This window comes from Peromyscus californicus, unplaced genomic scaffold (genome assembly GCF_007827085.1).
Source record: "Peromyscus californicus insignis strain IS unplaced genomic scaffold, ASM782708v3 Scaffold_22__1_contigs__length_63687245, whole genome shotgun sequence".
Classification (NCBI taxonomy): domain Eukaryota; kingdom Metazoa; phylum Chordata; class Mammalia; order Rodentia; family Cricetidae; genus Peromyscus; species Peromyscus californicus.
Window position 1 is genome coordinate 36,022,557 of NW_026294525.1, and position 20,031 is coordinate 36,042,587.

The window sequence follows — 20,031 nt, forward strand, 5'->3', positions numbered from 1 at the left end:
TTTAAATGATCTCAAAGCATAGGATTAGCTTGGCTGCAAGGTTGAGTGAAAGTTCTATTTGTGAAGGCAAGCTACAAGAGGCGTTCCAGAAAAACATCATTCTCATACCCCCTAAATCATGAAATGGATAACAATTTCGACAATAACAAAAGAACTAATGGTAATATTGAGAAGTCATGGATAGTAATTGGGACAACACATAATTTGTATGTGTCAATTTTATATCTCATTTACCTGAGTAGTTGAAAAGTCAACCAATTGCAAAAATGGGCAGGTTTTTTTTTTTTCCTAACGCGTGTAAGGACACATAAGTAATACTTAAGCAGCCATCAAAATCAGTGATCTTTAGCAACTGGCAGGTGAGTATAAGAGCAAGGACTCCCTCATCGGTGACACTGCAACATCCTTTCAAAGAAATTTCAAGAAGGTCCAGATAGGAAGAAGCCACAGCATTTACTCCTTCTGAAGTTATGCCATATCTATAACCTCTGGAGGATGCTGGATTTCATGCCTTCAGTTTTCAAACTTATGTAGGGGCCAGAAAGCCATGTCTGAATATCACAGCTCCTCGGTTCTAGCTTTTGGACTTAAGGATGTGATGCCTAACTTACATTGGAATCTACTATATGCTCCCAAATGCTCATTATTTCAATCTTGTATCTTTGATGTTTGAAGGCAAATATTTAGTGTCTGGGAAAAATGTAGAAGTTGATTATTAGGCCCCAAAGACAGTTCCAGGAGTTGACAGACTTGGTCGTTGACAAAGGCATCATGGCCACCCTCTGAAGGGTATTATTTTTTATTCTCCCTTCCTTTCACTTCAACCATTTAAAAGAAAGGGTTTTTTTTCCATCTGAATGGCTTTTAGGACCAGGCTTTAATAAACACTTCAAAGTAGTCTGGCTGGATGAAATACTATCATACGTCACTTACTAAAAATAAGATGCAAAACTGCACACATAAAGAAAATGAAGCATTATGCTCTGGTGGCTTCCTTTTAATGAAAAAATGGTTTATATATGACAAACGGGATTACCGTCATACATATCTTCAATATTCTGGTGTCTCTAAGGGACTGTAATTTTTAAAAGGTTAAACAACTGAAAAACATTCAAAGTTCAGCTGATAACTAGATTCCCCAGAAAGCATCTATAATCACAGTAAATAGAAATGAGTAAACAGTTACTAAATGCCAAAATCAGAAAAAACCAAGTGTATGCTCCTTGTAGACAATCAATTTTAAGTATAATGATACAGGTTAAATGTAAAAGAACAGAAAGACACCCATTGTTTCTACATATATCTGCCATTGAGGAGGAGGAGTTTTAAAAAATGAAAAGTAATTTTCATTTTGTAAATCCAATTTTAGTCCCAATATCATTTACCTTGTGCTGTAGAGAAGTTGGTTAGAGGCCTTTTCTTTCATATTTGAATGGCTTTCTGTTCTGATTATTGGCTTACACACATACACACACACACACACACACACCAGAGACTATGACAGAGAAACATATGTATACATGTATACACATGCTTTTTATTTCATTAGTTTATTAGCCCTTCCAGCTTTGAGAATGCTTTGAAATTTCTTTATTTCAATTGACAAAACTCCAGAAAACCACCCAGAAGTATTTTGCATTTGTCAGATTCCAGCCTCAGTAATCGCAAGTCGCACAGCATTGCTATGATCTTCGTTATACAAAGAGCCATTTCTGGTGAATCCTGTGGTAGGAAAACTACTTGTTCCTTCTGAGAAAACTCTAAAATTCCAGCCGTCATGGTCATTTCATACACACCTTGAAGTGAAAATGTACTCACTGGCAAGTAATCCTGTTTAGAAAGCCCAAGGGATGTTTGGAATATGAAAAATACCCGCTCCTTTTATCAACCAAACAATTCCCAATTGATAATGGAAACATCAAACAGACTGAAAGTAACAGAGCTCACACAGCAATGCTGCTGAGCCCCCGTCTCACTCACCACACAGGTAATTCATTGTTTTCCAGTTCTTCATCCAGGACTTACATTTTTATTTTGTGTTAGTGCGTGTTCATGTTTGTGTGTGTGTACATGTGTGTGCAGGTCAGTGGTTGACAATGGATGTCCTCTATCTCTCTCTACCATATTCTGAACCTGACTTCATTGGTTGGATAGCCTGATTGGTCAACAAGCTCCGGGACCTAGCTCTCTTTGTTCCCCCCAGTGCCAGGCTTGCAGCTGTGCCTGGTTTTTTAAGAGGATGTAAAGGGTCCAAACACAGATTAGGCCCTATACCAACAAATGTAGCAAAAATCTTAAAGGTCTTATTAATAAAAACAAACCCGGAGCCAGGTATTGGGGTGAACGCTGAAAGATCAGAGAGACAGAGCAGGCCACAGCTTCCTCACCTTGTCAACTCCTCAGCTGATCCTGTTTTCTCAAACTGAATAGATCATCAGAATAGATTTCATCTGATCTGCTGCTAAAAGCCTAAAAGCTTAACCAGGCTCTATTTCTTGGTCCTCACACCTTATATACCTTTCTGCTTCCTGCCATCACTTCCTGGGATTAAGGACATGTGTCACCATGCCTGGCTGTTTCTAGTGTGGCTTTAAACTCACAGAGATCCGAATGGATCTCTACCTCCAGAATGTTAGGAGTAAAGGTGTGAGTGCTGTAGCTGGAGAATTTTTCTCCAGCTCCCACCACCAAGTCCCGCCAGTCCCAGAGCCCACTTATAAAACAAACACACAGACTCTTACATTATTTAAACTGCTTGGCCATAGCTCAGGCCTATCATTGTCTAGTTTTCACTCTTATATTCAGCCCATTTCTATTAATCTTTACTTTGCCATGTGGTTCGTGGCTTACCGGTACTTTACATCTTCCTTGTCTTGGCGGTGGCTCCACTGGTCTCTCTTTCCTTCCTCCTTCCTCAATTCTCCTCTCTCCTTGTCCCGCCTATACTTCCTGCCTGGTCACTGGCCAATCAGTGCTTTATTTATATAGAGCAATATCCACAGCAGAGTGCCACCATTTTCTGGCCTCTATATCTAGTGGCTGTTCTGTTCTCTGACCCCAGATAAGTTTATTAAGGTACACAATACATTGGGGGACACAATATCACCACAAAGACATCTCCCCAGCCCCTGAAATATTTGGCTATCGTCCAAAATAATAATATAGTTGGCATATTATTTCCAAATGGCAACGTGGTTTTCATTTTAAGTGCAATTATTTGAATAAAAATTTAGTCTTTCTTAGCCTATACTTACATGCAACAACCTTTTGTTTCTTTTGATATTTTGAGTACTGAAAGTTTCAGCTGAAAATATGTTTTCCTGTTCATACTGTCTCAGGTCTTATTATGAAGACTATCCCATAGGTCAAAAGTGCCATAATATCAGTTGATCACCCTGTCACAGGTAGGCATTATAAACTGTAAACTTTTGAAAATAAAAGGAGGAAGTGGGGGCAAATAATCTAATTTTAGAGGTAAAGCAAACCCTGAAAGTATTTGTGATCAACGAAAGGCAAGAAATAAGGGACAACAAGAACAAAAAGAACAATTTTGAAAATGTTGTACATTTGAACTCCATCACTTCTGCAAACACTTTAACGCACGTGGGTAGGTAGGTACTCCGTCTCCAGCACAAGACCATTAGACTAAGTAAACAAATGAAATTTCACATATGTTGCCTACAGAAAACACATGGGAAGCATAAAGGCACAGTTTCAAATTCAAAGAATGAGAATGGTAAGTACTGTTAAAATAGGATCAAATACTATTCAAGCCGGGCGGTGGTGGTGCACGCCTTTAATCCCAGCACTCGGGAGACAGAGACAGGGCGATCTCTGTGAGTTCGAGGCCAGCCTGGTCTACAGAGCTAGTTCAGGACAGGCACCAAAACTACAGAGAAACCCTGTCTCAAAAAACAAAAAACAACAACAACAAAAACTGTTCAAAAGAAAGCTTAGAAACTGCACATGACAAATAAGATATCACAGCCAGGAATATAGCTGAGCATAGAAAAAGAAATTTCATCCTGAGGAAATCATTTCTTTAGGAAGATACCATGGTTTTAATGTATATGTACTCAATAGTTTGAAACATGTAAAATAAAAATCTGTTAGAGGAAAATAGGTAAATTCACAGTTATAGCTGGAAATTAGAACATGCCTGTAACAGCAACTGAAAAAAAAAAGGGAGTGTGGTGTTTTGAATAAAAATGCCCCCCATTGGCCCATATATTTAAATGCTTAATTGTCAGGGAGTGGCACTGTTGGAGAAGGGTTGGAAGGATTAGGAGGTCTGGCCTTGTTGGCGGTGGCGGTGGCGGTGGCGGTGGTGGTGGGCTTTGAAGTTTCAAAGGCCCATGCCTGTAGTTGGTTGTTTTCCCTTTTCCTCTTTGCTCTTTGGGGCCCTGCCACCCAATTCCCAAATAAATGCACATGGAGTCTTATTCTTTCTTATGAATGCCTGGCCTTAGCTTGGCTTGTTTCTAGCCAGCTTTTATAACAAATTATCACATCTATCTCTTGCCTCTGGGCTTTACTCTTTCTCTATTTCTATATACCTTTCTTTGCTTCTCACTCCATGGCTTGCTGTGTGGCTGGGTGGCTGGCCCCTGATGTCCTCCTCCTTTTCTTGCTCCTCATTTATTCTCTTCCCAGATTTCTCCTCCTATTTATTCTCTGCCCTCCAGCCCTGCCTATCCTTTCTCCTGCCTTGCTATTAGCTGTTCAGCTCTTTACTAGGCCAATCATGTTTTAGATAAGCGCAGTAACACAGCTTTGTAGAGTTAAACAAATGCAACATAAAAGAATGCAACACATCTTTGCCTCATTAAGCAAATATTCTACAGCATAAACAAATGTAACACATCTATAACTAATATTCCAAAACACATGACAGGCCCAGTTCCTCTCTCTCTCTGTCTCTCTCTGTCTCTCTCTGTCTCTGTGTTTCTGTCTCTCTGTCTCTGTCTCTCTCTCTCTCTCTCTCTCTCTCTCTCTCTCTCTCTCTCTCTCTCTCTCTTGGCCTGGAGATCCGAATGTAACTCAGCTACTGCTTCAGCCCTATGACTGCCCCCATGTCCCCACCTTGCTCCCTGCCATGATAACAAACTGAACCTTAAACTGAAGCAAGCCCCCAGTGCAATATTTTCCTTTATAAGAGTTGCATTGTTGATGATGTCTCTTCAGAGCAATAGAACAGTGACCAACACAGAGAGAAAGTGAGAAAAGAGTTTGCTTATAGGAAAAATTTAAAAGGTGGATCTAAATTGGTTGCATTTATTTTTATTAAACATCCTACTTCAAAAGCATGCTTACTTTGTAAGTCCTAGAATATTCACTGAGAAATATAACTAGCATCCATAGTAGTTATCTATTTTTGACAAAAAAAATATACCAATAGACATTACATGGACAGAAGCATATTCATTATTCCACAGTTCCTGTGAGTCCAAGAATTCAGGCACTTAGGTGGACAGTCTGGCTCAGGATCTCTTATGATTCTCAGTTAAGGCCCCAGCTAAGGTTTCCCTCAACTGATGATTTGCTTCCTGTCATTGTGTCCAAAGCCAGGTCACTGGGGCTCCTCACAGAGCTGTCAACTGATTAGCAGCTGGCAAGGAGATGAAGCCTCTTTATAAACTAGTTCCAGCAAACACATCCTCCCAGGGCTGCTTTATTCTGCTAGTAAAAACTGGTTCTTAAAATCCGCCCACTTTCAAAGTCGGGGAATTCCATGAGAGAATCAGTACAGGAGGGATTGATGGCTGAGGGTTAAGTTTATCACTTTAAAGGCTAGAACATTGAAGACTGTTTGCAGATTTAGACAATGAGGAGACAAACCATAGGTAGTAAATTCTTTGATTACAATGGGATTAACTGAAATCAATAACAAAAATTTTAGAAAAACACCTGATAATTTGGCTCACAAGGGCAACTTCTAAAGAATTCATGTATCAAAGACAGAAATTACAAAGGAAATCAGAAAATAATTTGAAGTTTTATAAAACGAAGTACAACATTAAAATTCTATAGTACAATTAGTATGATGTTTTACATACATTCATGGCTTTAATTCCTTATCACAATAATGTCTTCTACCTTAAGAATTCAGTAGAAGAGAAAAGAGTAAAAAAAAAAAAAGAATTAAGAAATAAAGATAACAGCTAAAATAAAAAAAATACAAAGCAATCAATGAAGCCAGGTTTTGAGATTCTGAAAAAAACAGAATAATTAAAATTTTTTTAAAAGGCCAAATTAATAGAAAAACATACACAATCATGGATCACAAGATTCAGTGTTGTTGAATGTTGATTATCTATCTCTCAACTTAATCCATGTATTCATTGTAATTCAAATAAAAATTCCAGTTGAATTCTTAGTATTAGCAGTTGACAAATTAATACTACATGTAAATGGCAACATAAATAACCTTAAATAGTGAAAGTAATTCTGTAAAAGGAAGTAATGTATCGGGAAAATAATATCATGAATAAATGTACAGTAATCAAAACAGTGTGGCACTGGCATAAGAAGAAAAATGAGATGGTGCCAGAAGACACTGAAACAAGCCCACTCATGCATGCCAACAGGCTTTCTGCAAAAAAAAAAAAAAAAAAAAAAAAAAAATGTCCTTGTGATTCAATGGGCAAATCCATTCTTTTTATTAAAAGTTGCAGGCCGGGCGGTGGTGGCGCACGCCTTTAATCCCAGCACTCGGGAGGCAGAGCCAGGCGGATCTCTGTGACTTCGAGGCCAGCCTGGGCTACCAAGTGAGTTCCAGGAAAGGCTCAAAGCTACACAGAGAAACCCTGTCTCGAAAAACCAAAAAAAAAAAAAAAAAAGTTGCTTGGGGCTGTAGAAACAGTTCAGAATGCTTGCTGACCTTAGAGGGCACCCAAATTTGGTGTCTAGCACCCATACTAAGCAACTCATAACTACCTGTAACTTCATTTCCAGAGAATTAATGCCCTCTGTTGGCCTCTGAGCAGTGCAGATGTGGCATACTGCCTTTCTCTCTCTCTCTCTCTCTCTCTCTCTCTCTTTCTCTCTCTCTCTCTCTCTCTCACACACACACACACACACACACACACACACACACACACACACACACACACATTAAAATAAAAGGGTAGTCATTTATTTATAAATCAGATTCTAAGGGAAGCAACTCATCTATTGTTTGAAAAATGCAGTTTATTTTCATGGATTTGGTTTACATGAAGACATGAAGAGACCCTGGACTCAAGGCATGATCTGGATGGAGACAGGCCTTTGGGGGTTTAGGAAGGCTGGTGAGTATATCTTGAAAGTGGGAGGAACAGGAATCATCTTTGGCTAGAGGCGACACTCTGTGGTAGCTAGTCTCCAAAACTAGTCCCCTGCCCTGCCATATTTGAAACCCTTCTATTGTTTACTCCTGTAGTTTAGATGTGAAATATCCCCCTTAGGCTCATATATTTCAACAGTTGTTTCTCAGGTTCTGGTGATGTTTGGCTCGATTGTGGAGCCTGGCTGGAGAAAGAGGGTTCGTAAGGGAGGACTTTGAGGCTTTATAGCTCGCTCCCCCTTCCTGCTGCCCATTCTCTGCTTTCTAACTGTGCATATGATGTGACTAGTCAGTCTCCTGCTCCAGCTAGGATGCTTTCCCTGTGATGGTGGAATTTATCCCCTTGAACTGTAAACCAGAATAAACTCCACCTTCCTTAGATCAATTCTCGTCTTTTTGTCGTACAATGAAAAAAGTAACGAATACACCTTCCCCGTTGGGTCTGCACTTTCCCTGGGATTGCTTCGGCCAACTGAACTGCAGTGAAAGCATCATTGGTCCAGGACTCTTGCTGAACCATACGAGGTCAGTTTTTCCTGTGCTCTCTAAGATAGGCCTGGTCAGCCAGTCACAAGAGTTGGCTTTGGGTTGAAAAGATGTTTGGGATACTCAATTGTCAGACCATCCTAGCAGAGCCTATGTGTCTTCACCATATTGTCAGGCTGAGGACGAGACATCACGGATGAAGCGCCCCAGAGGATATCCACCGGAGCTGGGCCTGGTTGCTTCAGAGTGGTGCAAATAACAAAATAGCATTGTGCAAAGTCCCTAGATCTTGGGGTGATTTGTTACTCGGCAACACTTAACTGAGCTATTTAAGTCACTGGCTATATAAGAACACGGAATGATATAGATTAAAAATGAATATATGTGATCATTATGAGTGTCTTACTTTAAACTTTAGTTCACCTTAAATATTTTTCTATAGCATATAGTGAGTGATATGGCAGCTGGTATTAGAGCCACACAGAGTCATTGCTGTATTAATTATGCTTCAGGTTTTCTGGCTTCTTTAATAAGATGGGTTTTTTTTTTTTACAGAGTGATACTTGAAGCCATTTATAGATCTTGGCAGGCAAAAAGATACCAGATGTCATGCCTGTGATGAAAATACTCATAATCTGCCTGTTGTCATGAAAGGGTATTTTAAAAATCTTAAAGCGGAAGTTTAGAATTGTAGAAACGTATCGGTCATAGAAAGATAAATATTTCTTAAATAAATATTTTTTAAATCTCTGAATATTTTTAACAGTATTCCAATTTTAATGACAAAAAATGAGATAAAGAGGTTCAACATACTCTAAAAATGTAAATCCTTCTTTTGGAAGAGTCAAGTGTTAGAACTTGGCAGCTAGTGGGATGTCAGGGATATGTCTGGTGATCAGAAACATAAGACACTACTCCAAAAGCTAGCCAGTAGGTCTCAGTGCCTTCACATTGGCTTCCTTGTGTGAAACTGTTCTAAAAATCTACATTCTTTGTCTTAGACCCCAAGGAAGTATACTGCAGGCCAAAGTTCTTATTCTTTTACTGCAAAATCTTGAAATCATCACTAGCTTCTTAATTATATTTTAACCATACAAATCATGGTTACTTATACAAAGTTACTTATGGGCTTCAAATACTTACTTGGAGTTAGTATATCTTTATATTCAAACTGACATTGAACTCTGGAACTTACCCAGCACTATCACATCAATTTAACTTAACTTTGGTAACTTTTTTCTAAGTATATCATGATTGACGCAGCCAGGAGGGGGCTAACAAATTTCGACTGCCTGTAGAGTAAGAATTCCTTCTCGACTGAGCTGAACTTCTCCCCCTGCTTCTAGTGAGCCAGATAATTGAAGGAATCAGATCTTTACCAATCAGGAGACCTTCTCACAGGTTTAGACTTCTCTGAGAGTGTGAACATTTTAATGATTTGGACTTGAAAGATAGAATGGCTGTTTTCAAGGAATAGCCATGTTAAGAGTCTGTTAGCAGGTGCATTGGCACATAGAAAGAATCTTCATAATGACATCACAAGAGTGAATCTGGCTGTACATGTACCAAGTGCTACAGCCACGGTATTCCAGAGGCTGACCTCAAGAGCTTGATCATTAAGCAGGAAAACAAAAAAGAAGCCATGGGCCTAGCTACAGGAACTTTTCCTTAAAGAGCCTCAGTAAGCCAATGAAGGTTTTCTTTGCAGTATGGGCCCATGAACCTATTTCCCCTTGTAAGTTGGGGAGGAAAACTCAAACAATTAGAAACTTCCCGAAATGTGAATCATCAATAATGTGTGAAATACACCTAATCTCATGGAAAATCAAGAATATGCAAATTTTTACATGAGAAATTTGAATTCACTCAAGACAAAATGAAAATAAAGGTGAGGCTTAAACACCCAGCGTATGAGGACACAGATTCTTGAATGACTTACCTGTGTGCATTTGAGCCTGGCAGTCTCATTAATCAGTTATTTGTATTATAGAAACTGTAACTTACATGTTCATAAGAAAATCATTTTTAGATTGCTGTAAATACTGAAGGTATTGAAGTAATCCAGATGTTTATTGAATGAAGAAAAGTTAGATATGCCACAGAAGGTTATACTATGAAGCTTCTTCTAAATACTAATGCAGGTACAGGTATATTTTAAAATAGGGCTCAACACAACATAGTAAGTGAAAATAGCAAATTGTGAGGCAAAATATGCATTATTTTACCATTTATTACAAATCACAGACAAAATTACACGTTTGAATATGATCATGTACATCTCTACATGATGTGATGCACACACACACACACACACACACACACACACACACACACACACACACACACACTGTTATTTGAAGTTTCCCTGGGGAAGGAGGAGAGAGAATAGAGATGTAAGGGTTATGAATATATGAATTTTTTAATTGTGAAAAAGTAAAAAATAATGGAAAAAAATCTATAGTGTAACTTAAAAGAAGTCCATTCTTGTCTCAAGTGATGCTAAAGTAAATTGTAAATAAGGACTTTCATAGTTTCAACATCCAATGTGAGGTTAGTGACTGCTATGGAATTTAAAGTTAATGTCTAAGGACCTTTATTTAATGGAGCAGAGAAAAACCTTAAGTGTGTGCAATAAGCATGCTGGGCAGTAGAGGGCAATGCCTGAGTAGGTGAACTGTAGGCTGTTGGGCATGTTGGACCGCCTCTGTGCTTCTTCTCTACATGTGAAACTAGATACGATCTATCTAGCAAGCTTGTAGGGGAATGCAAGAAAGATATAGGACAGCATTTCAGACACAGCCAAGCAAATGGCAGGTCCCCCTTTTGATATTAATTTTCATTCATTTTATTCATAGCGAGTACAACGTCAAGAGTTTAAAACAACTTTTTTCTCTGTTTAATGTAAAGAAAGCAAAGAACCGCTAACTCAAAGCATTTGACCAGTTCTGTGAGATCCTTAAAAATACATGTTTTGCCTGGTGGTGCTGGCACACACCTTTAATCCCAACACTCAGGAGGCAGAGGCAGGGAAATCTCTATGAGTTTGAGGTCAGCCTGCTCTACAAAGAGAGTTTCAGGACAGCCAGGGCTGTTGCACAGAGAAATCTTGTCTTGAAAAACAACAAAAACAAAAACTCAAACAAACAAAATAAAACAAAAATAAATATATTTTACTTACAAACATTTTATATATTTTGTTCCTTATTACAACCTTCATTTGATGTATCAGCTTAAGAAATGAAACAATTACCTAAGTATGATTATAGTTTTCATTTTCCTCTTGAGGTAGAAGTCAACTAGAATTTAGAAAGCAACTTGGACACAGACGTTTGCAAAGTGAATTGGAATCCACATTATTTTTTGATGGTGTGTGTCTGAAGCCCTGAACATTTACATTTCAAACAGAGCACAGCCTTATTCTATTTCAAATGGAAAGACTCCTCAGAACTGACCACCTGTTAAGCAAGGAAGTCTGCCGATGTGCTAGGAGCTAAGTCTCAGGCTGCCAAATGGGTGGAATTTTCCAGAAGAAAGAGAAGCAATAGGAATAAAACTTTAGCATTCATCATCAGGTTACTGCAAACAAAATGAGTAACTTGGGAACTTCTGTTTCAAAACATTCTAATATTTTTGGACCTTTTAGATTTCTGATCTGAATAATCATATAAATATATAAATAATCCGGGTAATTGTGTCATTTTTAATCAAGTTGGATTTTAAAATATGATTAATACTCTTTGAAGGCGTCATTCTCAGTCTGCCTGTATTCTTTCGTAAAAGAAATTCCCCCTAGTCTTTTTTAAAAATGAAATACATATTCTGAAAGGAAGCATTGATTAGCGTCTCTATTTTATTGTTTTCTTTGCAAAATATGGCTTCTTTTTAGGTAAGCCAAAGCTCCCTCTAGACTGCCAAACTGATGATGAAGCAAAAAATATTTGCACTTTGAAGTCAGGGGGAACAGCTTGCTGGGCTGACAGAGGCAAGGAGGAGAGAAATGTGCCTGGAGTCACTAACGAATCCGGAAACACAGCATGGCATTTAAGTAAGTTAGAGGGCATGGGAGATGAAGCCCTGGAATATAAATAATGTTAGTTACCATTTGTTTCACTCTGAAAATACACTTCTTCCATTAAAGGAGAAAAGAATAATCTGTGTCGATGGAAACATCATTAACTATCTACACTGAGGAGCAGAGTAGCGTGTGCATTTGTGTGCCTCTTTGTGCTGTTTTCCAGACAAAGGTTCTAAAAACAATGGAAAATATATCTCTAAATTTGGGGAAACTCCCTCTTAAACTGTCTTTGCTATTGCAGTGACAAAATACCACGACCGAGACAACTCATAAAAGAAAGCATTTAGTTGGATTGACCACTTCAGAGGGTTAGAGTCCAAAGAAAAACAAAGGAATGATCGCAAGAAGGGCTAAGAGCTCACATCTTGATCTTCCAGCAGTAGACAGAAGGAGCCACACTGGGCATGACAGGGATCTTTTGACACCACAAAGTCCACCCCCAGTGACACGATACCTCCAAACACGTCATACCCTTGAATCATTCCCAAAGAGTTCTACTAGCTGGAGGCCAAGTACACTGGTGTGTGAGGCTATGGAGCCATTCTCATTCAAACCGCCACATAAACCATCAGCAAGTTCCAGTTATTCTAGTGGACCTGTTGAACATATCTTACACACTTTAGTTATCTGAAGAAAGGAAAAAACTTTCTTAGTATTTGAGATGAAATAGAAAAGATGTTGACTCTGTGTTCAATTACAAGCTATTTTTAGCTCATCATTGTTAAAGTGAGTGTTTTAAAACAAAGATAAGTGTTACTTAATAATTCTTGATCCATTTTATATTTACGAAACACTGTTAGTTACTGTATCAAACAAACAAGTCAAAAGGTACATGAAGTGTGTAAAATTCCACTGGAAATTTCTTGTGGTCATCATACACACATAAGTGGTTATTAGAAGAGCTAAGGATGAAATATAATGGGCCTATAGAAAGATAACTGAAAATTTGTTAGACTTCTCATATCAAGATATCATAGAAAAAATTAAACTGATTTTAAATATGTTTCACAGATTAAAAGTCATCAGGCCTGATGATCTGCCTTTGGGAAGCTAAATTTTAATCTCTGTGGCTCTATGCTGCTTTTGGTCACTTGACAAAGCTTAGTCCTGGATGGGTAGCAATGAAAATTTATTTGAGAATATTTGGAGGTTTCTCTGCAAGTGGGTTTTCATTGGTAAGCTAGCATTCAAGTATACAGGGTGCTTTTCCATACCTTCTACGTAAGTTGAGAAGCAGTTCCTCACATTTGGAATTAGAAAAATGTCTTCATTGTTTAGAAATGGTCTTCAAGTTCAATAGTATGCCATCACTTGCCACCATTGTAGTTGACCCTCTTGTGCCTCAAAATTGGTCAATGAGGTCAGCATCCGCATTCTTGTTCATGTTTGACAACCCACCCCGCCTTGCTCCTTTATTATTCACTCTGATTTTCTTTTTGTTATACTCATGGTATGATGAAAACTTTGTTGCTTTGATATTTCCTGGAAAATAGTTAACAGATAAAGTCATTGAGTAATAAAGAGATGTAGGAAAGCTGTGATTGTTTTCTCTACAATAGTTTTACATGTGAATTTAGTCTTGAGTCTACAGAAATGCTGAGAGCTTGAAGAGACCACTTATGTTTGTTCATTTGCCTTACTGAAGTTTTGAGGCAAACAGTATAAGTTTTAACTGTATTCTTCACTTGGAGAGTTCTTGAAAACCTCAGTAGATGTCCCATTGGCATACTGGAGCATCCTGTAATTAGATGTATGGGGGTTCTTGGAGTTGGTCTGAAGCTTTGCTATCTACAGTAAAAGGAGCTTCTTTAGTAGAAGCCTTTACAAATGAAGACATCAGAACAAAATAAAATATACACTCCTGCTGTCATTGGAGGTGGCTCCAATTATTCATAAAAGTAACTTCACAAACAATTTCTGAAAATCTTAAATGTGCAAGAAAATAGTATGCTCAAAAGCTAATGACAGAGTTGGAGGAGTATTGGGAAGATACAGGGAGACACACCCATTAACAAGGAGTGCTGTTGTCTTGGCTGACACCAGCATTCAGCACTTTCCCATAAGAGGCTACCTTGGATGAAGGGCATTCCCAAGAGTGTGTTTTAGGGAGCATTTGCACCAGACAAACAGTGAATCTGGGCAAATGTCTGGGGATGTGTAACCCACTCACACTAACTTTGAGGTGACAATTATTCAGGAGACAGTTAAGAAGTATATCTTTGCAGTCTAATCACATAAATCATAGGCTCTTCTGAATCATACACACCTTCAAAACTACTCCTTTTTAATGTTTCTTGCCCCAAATTAAAGGGAAGTTAGGAAGTTTTAATCTTCCAAAGAAATGAAAAGGGAAGACAAGTCAAATGTTGGTAAGCGGCTATAGGAAAACAGGATATGGATTTGATCCTGATGTACCCCTTAAATCTGCTTTTATGTTTAAGTCACAAATGTATCCCTTTTATTGTTATTAAGGTTTTTCTCAATGCTTTCCAGTAACAGGGCATGTTATCTTGTTTAATTCTGCTGTTGCCATGGCTTGAGCCCTGCACATCCCTTTCTCCTCACATTTAAGGGACCCCTTCTGTATGTGACCACACACTCATCATCATTACACATATTGGGCTGGATCTGCTCCCACATCTTCTTCCTAGGATTCAGCTCCTTTTCAGGCTCCAGGCATTGTACTAGAGATAATTATTCTCCAGAATGGACCCATTAGAAGAAGCTGAATTTCCCCTCTCTCTGGTGAACTCACACACCATTCTTGGCTTGAGACAGTACTCCTGCATTGTGGCAGATTCCAAAGCGAAATCATCTTCCTATTCTGTGACGGTTCTAGAGGAACATGACTCACCATTCCACTGAAAATGGTCCTTGGGGATGGTTCTTTATTGTCTGTTTCTTCTACATTCTAAGAACCTGCATCAGCTTCTCTGGCAGTAATGGCACAACTGATTTGAAGATCCAGAGACGAAACATCTATTGATTTGGTCAAGTCAGCACTTGTTACAAATGATTACTGCATTTTTTTCTTATTCCTCTTACTCCTTTTTTTTTTCTTTCTACAAAAATATTTGTTTCTATCTTAAGTACATGAGTGTTTTGTCTGCATGTATGTGTATGCACCGCATGTGTGCCCGAGAGGCCAGAAGGGGGCGTTCAGAATCCCTGGAAGGGGAATTGCAGATGGTTCTGAGCTGGCAGCACTTTCTTCCTCCCTCTTTTCGATTTTCTCTCTCACCTTATCTCTTTTCCTCTCTTCCTTCTTTCATGTTTCTCCTCTGTACCAGAAGAGATGGCCGTCCCTGCTGTGGGTTGTATCGTATTTTCAGGAACTTTAGAGTTAGCTTGCCCAGGAGTGCCAGATGGAAATGGTATTTGTTTCACTCCATTTTGAATTTCTGCCTGAATTAGCTCCTGTTCAGTCCTTCGGTTTCTTTCTCTAGTTTAGCATTTTCAGTGTGAAGCTTCTTCCTTCTCTCCAAGTTGCCTGCAGAATTGCATTCTCCACCAGAAGAGCAGCTGGCTACCGAAGATGTTTGACACTTCGGTTGACTTCTGCACTCTACAGCCTTTGACGCTTCTCAATCGCGCCATTAGCTGCCATTTTGCCAAGAACCATCAGAGAAACACAAAGCAGTGGAGAGCAGCTTTAGAGCAGACCCACCCAGATTTAGGCAGAGACCTACCTCAGGGATTTTATAATTATTAAATGAGATAGAGTACATGCTATGTTAGGTACCCAGTAAGCACTCAGTTAAAATTCACCAATTGTAAAAGTTTTTAATTGTCGGACTTACCACAGGGATTATTCTTCCCACTTCCCTGTTTTTCTAAACTAGTGAAGGTCTTCCTTATTTCTGTGTACTCAACCTAGTTTCTTGTGGTGTGTAGGACTTGTGTAACTGTGTCTCTTTTCAGAACTTTCTAGTGGTAGTATGTGGCCTGTGAGTGATGACTTGTATTTTTTTAAAGTTTTACAAGTTCTCTGTATATTATTTTGTACACATATTTCCTCATTCAGAATAGCTGCATATCAAGCCTGTGACCAGTGGGAATATATAAGACAGTGCAGATCTGCGGGAAGAGACAATGAACTAAAGGTGAAGGAAAGAGAGTTTTCTTTTCAGTGACATATTTTTAAACATTTGCAAGCAGAGGTTTTTGGTTTTTTTTCCTTCTCCTTCATATGTCATACATGATAAAGATGGTGGCAAACCTAGGATAAATACTTGGTTTTGGTTTGAAATCACTTTTAATAATAATTTAGTTTACTATGCAGAAAAAAAGTGTTGCTCAGGAACACCTGTCTGGGGGAACCACCACTGATTTTGGGTATTAAAAAGTAACCGCTTTTTGTTTAGGATCATGTTAGTAAGTTAACTCAGTCAAAGACAGAAACAGCAAAAATCTTATTTTTGATGGGCTAACCATAGAGTTTACATGAAAGAATTCAGTAAGCTAGAAAGCACTATATAACTCCTATTAAGGATCAAAAGTAATCTAGTCACAAGGTTTCATTGATTCCAAGACTCACTTCCCTCAGTGCCCTTAAATGACACCCCTCTGTGTTTTCCCTTTAAGAGAATAAAAATTCTTGCTTTCTCAAACCATTTTAAAATCTATGCAAAAAATAGATACTTCTATTACAATATCACAGAAAGTTTTACATGGAAATTTTGTTATGGAATGAAAGAATGTTCTTTGGACTTGAAGTATAGATATTTTTATTTCCCACTTTTCTTTTTTAAAATAAGATGATTCTTTTTATGGTGGTGTTAGGTTTTCATTACTTTGGCTGCAAAATAATCACAAACTGACAGAAAAGTTCTAATGGAAAAATGTCTTGTTTGAAAAGTTGTGGCATGTTATAGACTTACCACCGCCACCCCAAAAAATATTCCAAGATTAATTGTGATAGTATTTTCTATCGGGACATAAGTAATTGGATTGCAGAGCGGCGCATTTTGGAGTTCAAAGTGATATTACTGTTTCCTTGTAAAAGCTCAGCAAGGAGATGCTCTCATGTAACTCACTTAAGAAATAAATTTGATTAGTATATTAAAATGCTGTACAATATACTATCAATTCTAGTTTTCCCCTTCAAGCTGAATAAAGCAACTGTCATATTAGTAAATAATTAATTAACAAAAGACATGAGACTATGTGGTTGAGTGACAGAGGACTTGAAAGGAAAAAGTCACAACTTCCTCTAAAAGTGCTGGAAATTTTGCTGAAATGTTTTGTATACTGATCATTCCGGGCTCTTCATTTTTATTATCATCTTGTCACACGTAGCCATTAGCGGCTCCTGGCAGACAGCCATCTTGAGTAAAGTTGAAGTTGGTCATGGAGCCATTGTGCAGGAGACTGTCACATAATAGCTCCCATCTTTCATGCTACTGCAAAAGTGACGTTGATGAGAAATAACCTTGTGGTATAATTTAGAATTATAGTGGGATTTGTCAACGGTTTTAGAGTTGTGTTTCTGGCATTGATCTTCAAGTTAACAAACTGTTTCTGTGCTACTGTTTTTAACTGGCAGCAGCTTTGTTCACTGGTGCTCGGGCAGTCATGCAAATGAGTCCTTGCTGGCATATTGATACTTCCACGTGTGGACGTTTAGAAAGTGAACCTGGATAGTGTGGGAATGAAATTCATAAACTTTAGACACTGATGTCCTTAATTTTTTAGGTGAGATCATGACAAAGACCAATATGCTAGTTTAACCGTCAACTCAACACAACCTAGGATCACCTAGAAAGAGACTCTTAATGAGGTATTATACAGACCAGGTTGGTCAGTGGGCACGTCTGGGGGGCAGGCAGGGGTGATTGGTTATTAACTGATGTAAAGATTCAGGTCGCTTCCAGCAGCAGCATTCCCTAGGCAGGGGGTCATGGACAGCCTAAGAGAGAAAGCTGAAAGCAAGCAAGCAAGAAGCCATGTGTCATTCTTTCTCTGTCCTTATCTTCCCACAGTAATAGATTTTAACCTGAAACTATGAGGCCAGTGAGCCCTTGAAGTGCGTTTCGTGAGAGTATTTTCTCCCAACAACAGAAATGAAACCGAGAGGCCATCAACTTTCTGTATTCCCTTCCTTCCCTTCTCTTTCTTTTCCTAGAGGGCCATTTGGTGGCTTATCTTGCTTACATGCCATGAATCCTTTATTGTACTTAGATTACTGTTGGCCATCTATTACTCAATTACAATGTACAGAATGAGGGTATTTCTGTTTTCCAATATTATCTTATGGGACCCATTTCTGTATCACACAAAAACTATGGTTAAGGTGGCACCAAGATTTAAAACATCCAGAAGATGGTATCCTGATATGCCAGATGGTTTTCTCCAGCATCCTATGGAACTTCAGAAAACACTGTGGATGCAACTGTGAAATAGTAAACACTATATTGGAAACATCACAATTCTTGTTCTATGACCCATTTCCTCTCAGTAGCAACCAAGGTGTGCTTAGGCCGAGAAACCAGGCTAATCAGTCCCTTCTTTTTTGTTTGTTTGTTTTTTTAAAAAAAAACTTAACAACTTAACAATTATTCCTATTGTTATCGTTTTGTATGTGTTGCGGGTACACACTTGTGATCCAGTGTGTGATTGGAGGCAGAGGGCAACTTCCAGGAGTTGGGTCTCTCCTTCTACCATGGGTTTCAGAGATAGAATGCAGGTCATCATGCTTACACAACAACTGTTTTTACCCACTGAGCCATCTCCCTGGCTCAATAAAATCTTTAATTTGAAAAAAATTGGGGAATTTTGTAGTTAGAAGCCCAATGCCTATCACAATTACCACAAGGTTTGCCTCCTAAGAGATGATGCACTACAAGTCCATCTTGATGCAGGCTTCTGAGCCCTTTAACGTATTATTGTATATATACTTTGCTAATATTTTGTTGGGAACATCTGGATCTACATTAGGGAAACTGGCCTGGAGTATTCTTATGCTCCTGTATCCTTCTTGGGCTTAGGTGGCAGGAAATCCTGGCTTTGTAAAATAAGTTTATAATTATGCTTTCCTCTCAAATATTTTGAAAGAATCTAAAGAAAATCAGCATTATTCTTCCTTAAATGTCTGATAGAATTTACCAGTGAAAGTCTTGGACTTTTCTTTAGCGAGAAGTGTTTAATTATTGATGAGTATTAATCACCGGCCAGGTCAGCCTTCCTATTTTCTCATGATTCAGTCACAATAGGTTGAATGTGTCTATGTCTAACTCTGTACCAATTCCTTCTGGCTTTCCAGTTGTTATAATTGTTCATGGTGATTCATCATGATGCGTTGTGTTTCTGTGTTATCCCTTAAGATATCCTTTTATTTATTATATTTATTTGGGTCTTCCTTTTTTAGTCTCTCATCCAGGTACAGTTTGTTCATTTTTTTCTTTGAAGAACAGTTTTCAGTTTAATTGATTTGTCCTTTTACTTCTCTAGCCCTGATTTCGGTTGTTTCTATTCTGACAGGGTTTCTCTTTGTTAACTTCGGGTTTAGTTGATTTTTTGAGATGTAAAGGAAGGCTGTACACTTGACATTGCTCTCTTTATTTTTACATCATTCTTCTGTGTGTGGGGTGTGATGGGGCTTTATTATTAGTCTGAAACTAGTTGTGTAGACTCCTCTGTTCAGGGTCCTTCTGCCTGTGGCTTCTAAGTGCTGAATTAATAAGCATTGGCCACCACATCTCCCATGTTATCTTTCTTAATGCAGACATTTATGACTATAAACTTTTACCTTAATACTAATTTTGCTTCAATTCATAAATTTTGATGTGCTGCATTTTCATTTTCTGTTGTTTCAAGATTGTGATGATAACCTTTTTATTTCGTCTTTGGTCCATTTTTATCTAAGAATGTTAATTTTTCTTTCTGCTTCTAGTTTAATACTAGGTACTTAGGAAACAGTCTTGACATAGTTTCAATCTTCTCAGGAGTTTTTTTAAGTGCTGGGAATTAAACCCAAATCCTTATACCTCAGGCTAGTATGGTATCCCTAAGCTTCTTCTCTCACCTTCAAACTTCTTAAATGTTATGCAAATGTTTTGTGGCCTCATATGATCCATTCTGGAGAATGTTTGCTTCAGAAGAATGTGTATTCTGACATTTTGAGATATACTGTTATATTTGTGTCTCT

General features: G+C 38.3%; 1 protein-coding gene and 1 pseudogene across 1 annotated transcript in view; one reads left to right on the forward strand and one right to left on the reverse strand.

Annotated features, from left to right (window-relative positions):
- The window catches only part of Themis (thymocyte selection associated), a 187,622-nt gene that overhangs the window by 114,926 nt on the left and 52,665 nt on the right, over positions 1-20,031 (forward strand). The gene's annotated exons all lie outside the window — the stretch shown is intronic.
- Positions 220-773, reverse strand: LOC128118720 (protein AMN1 homolog; annotated as a pseudogene).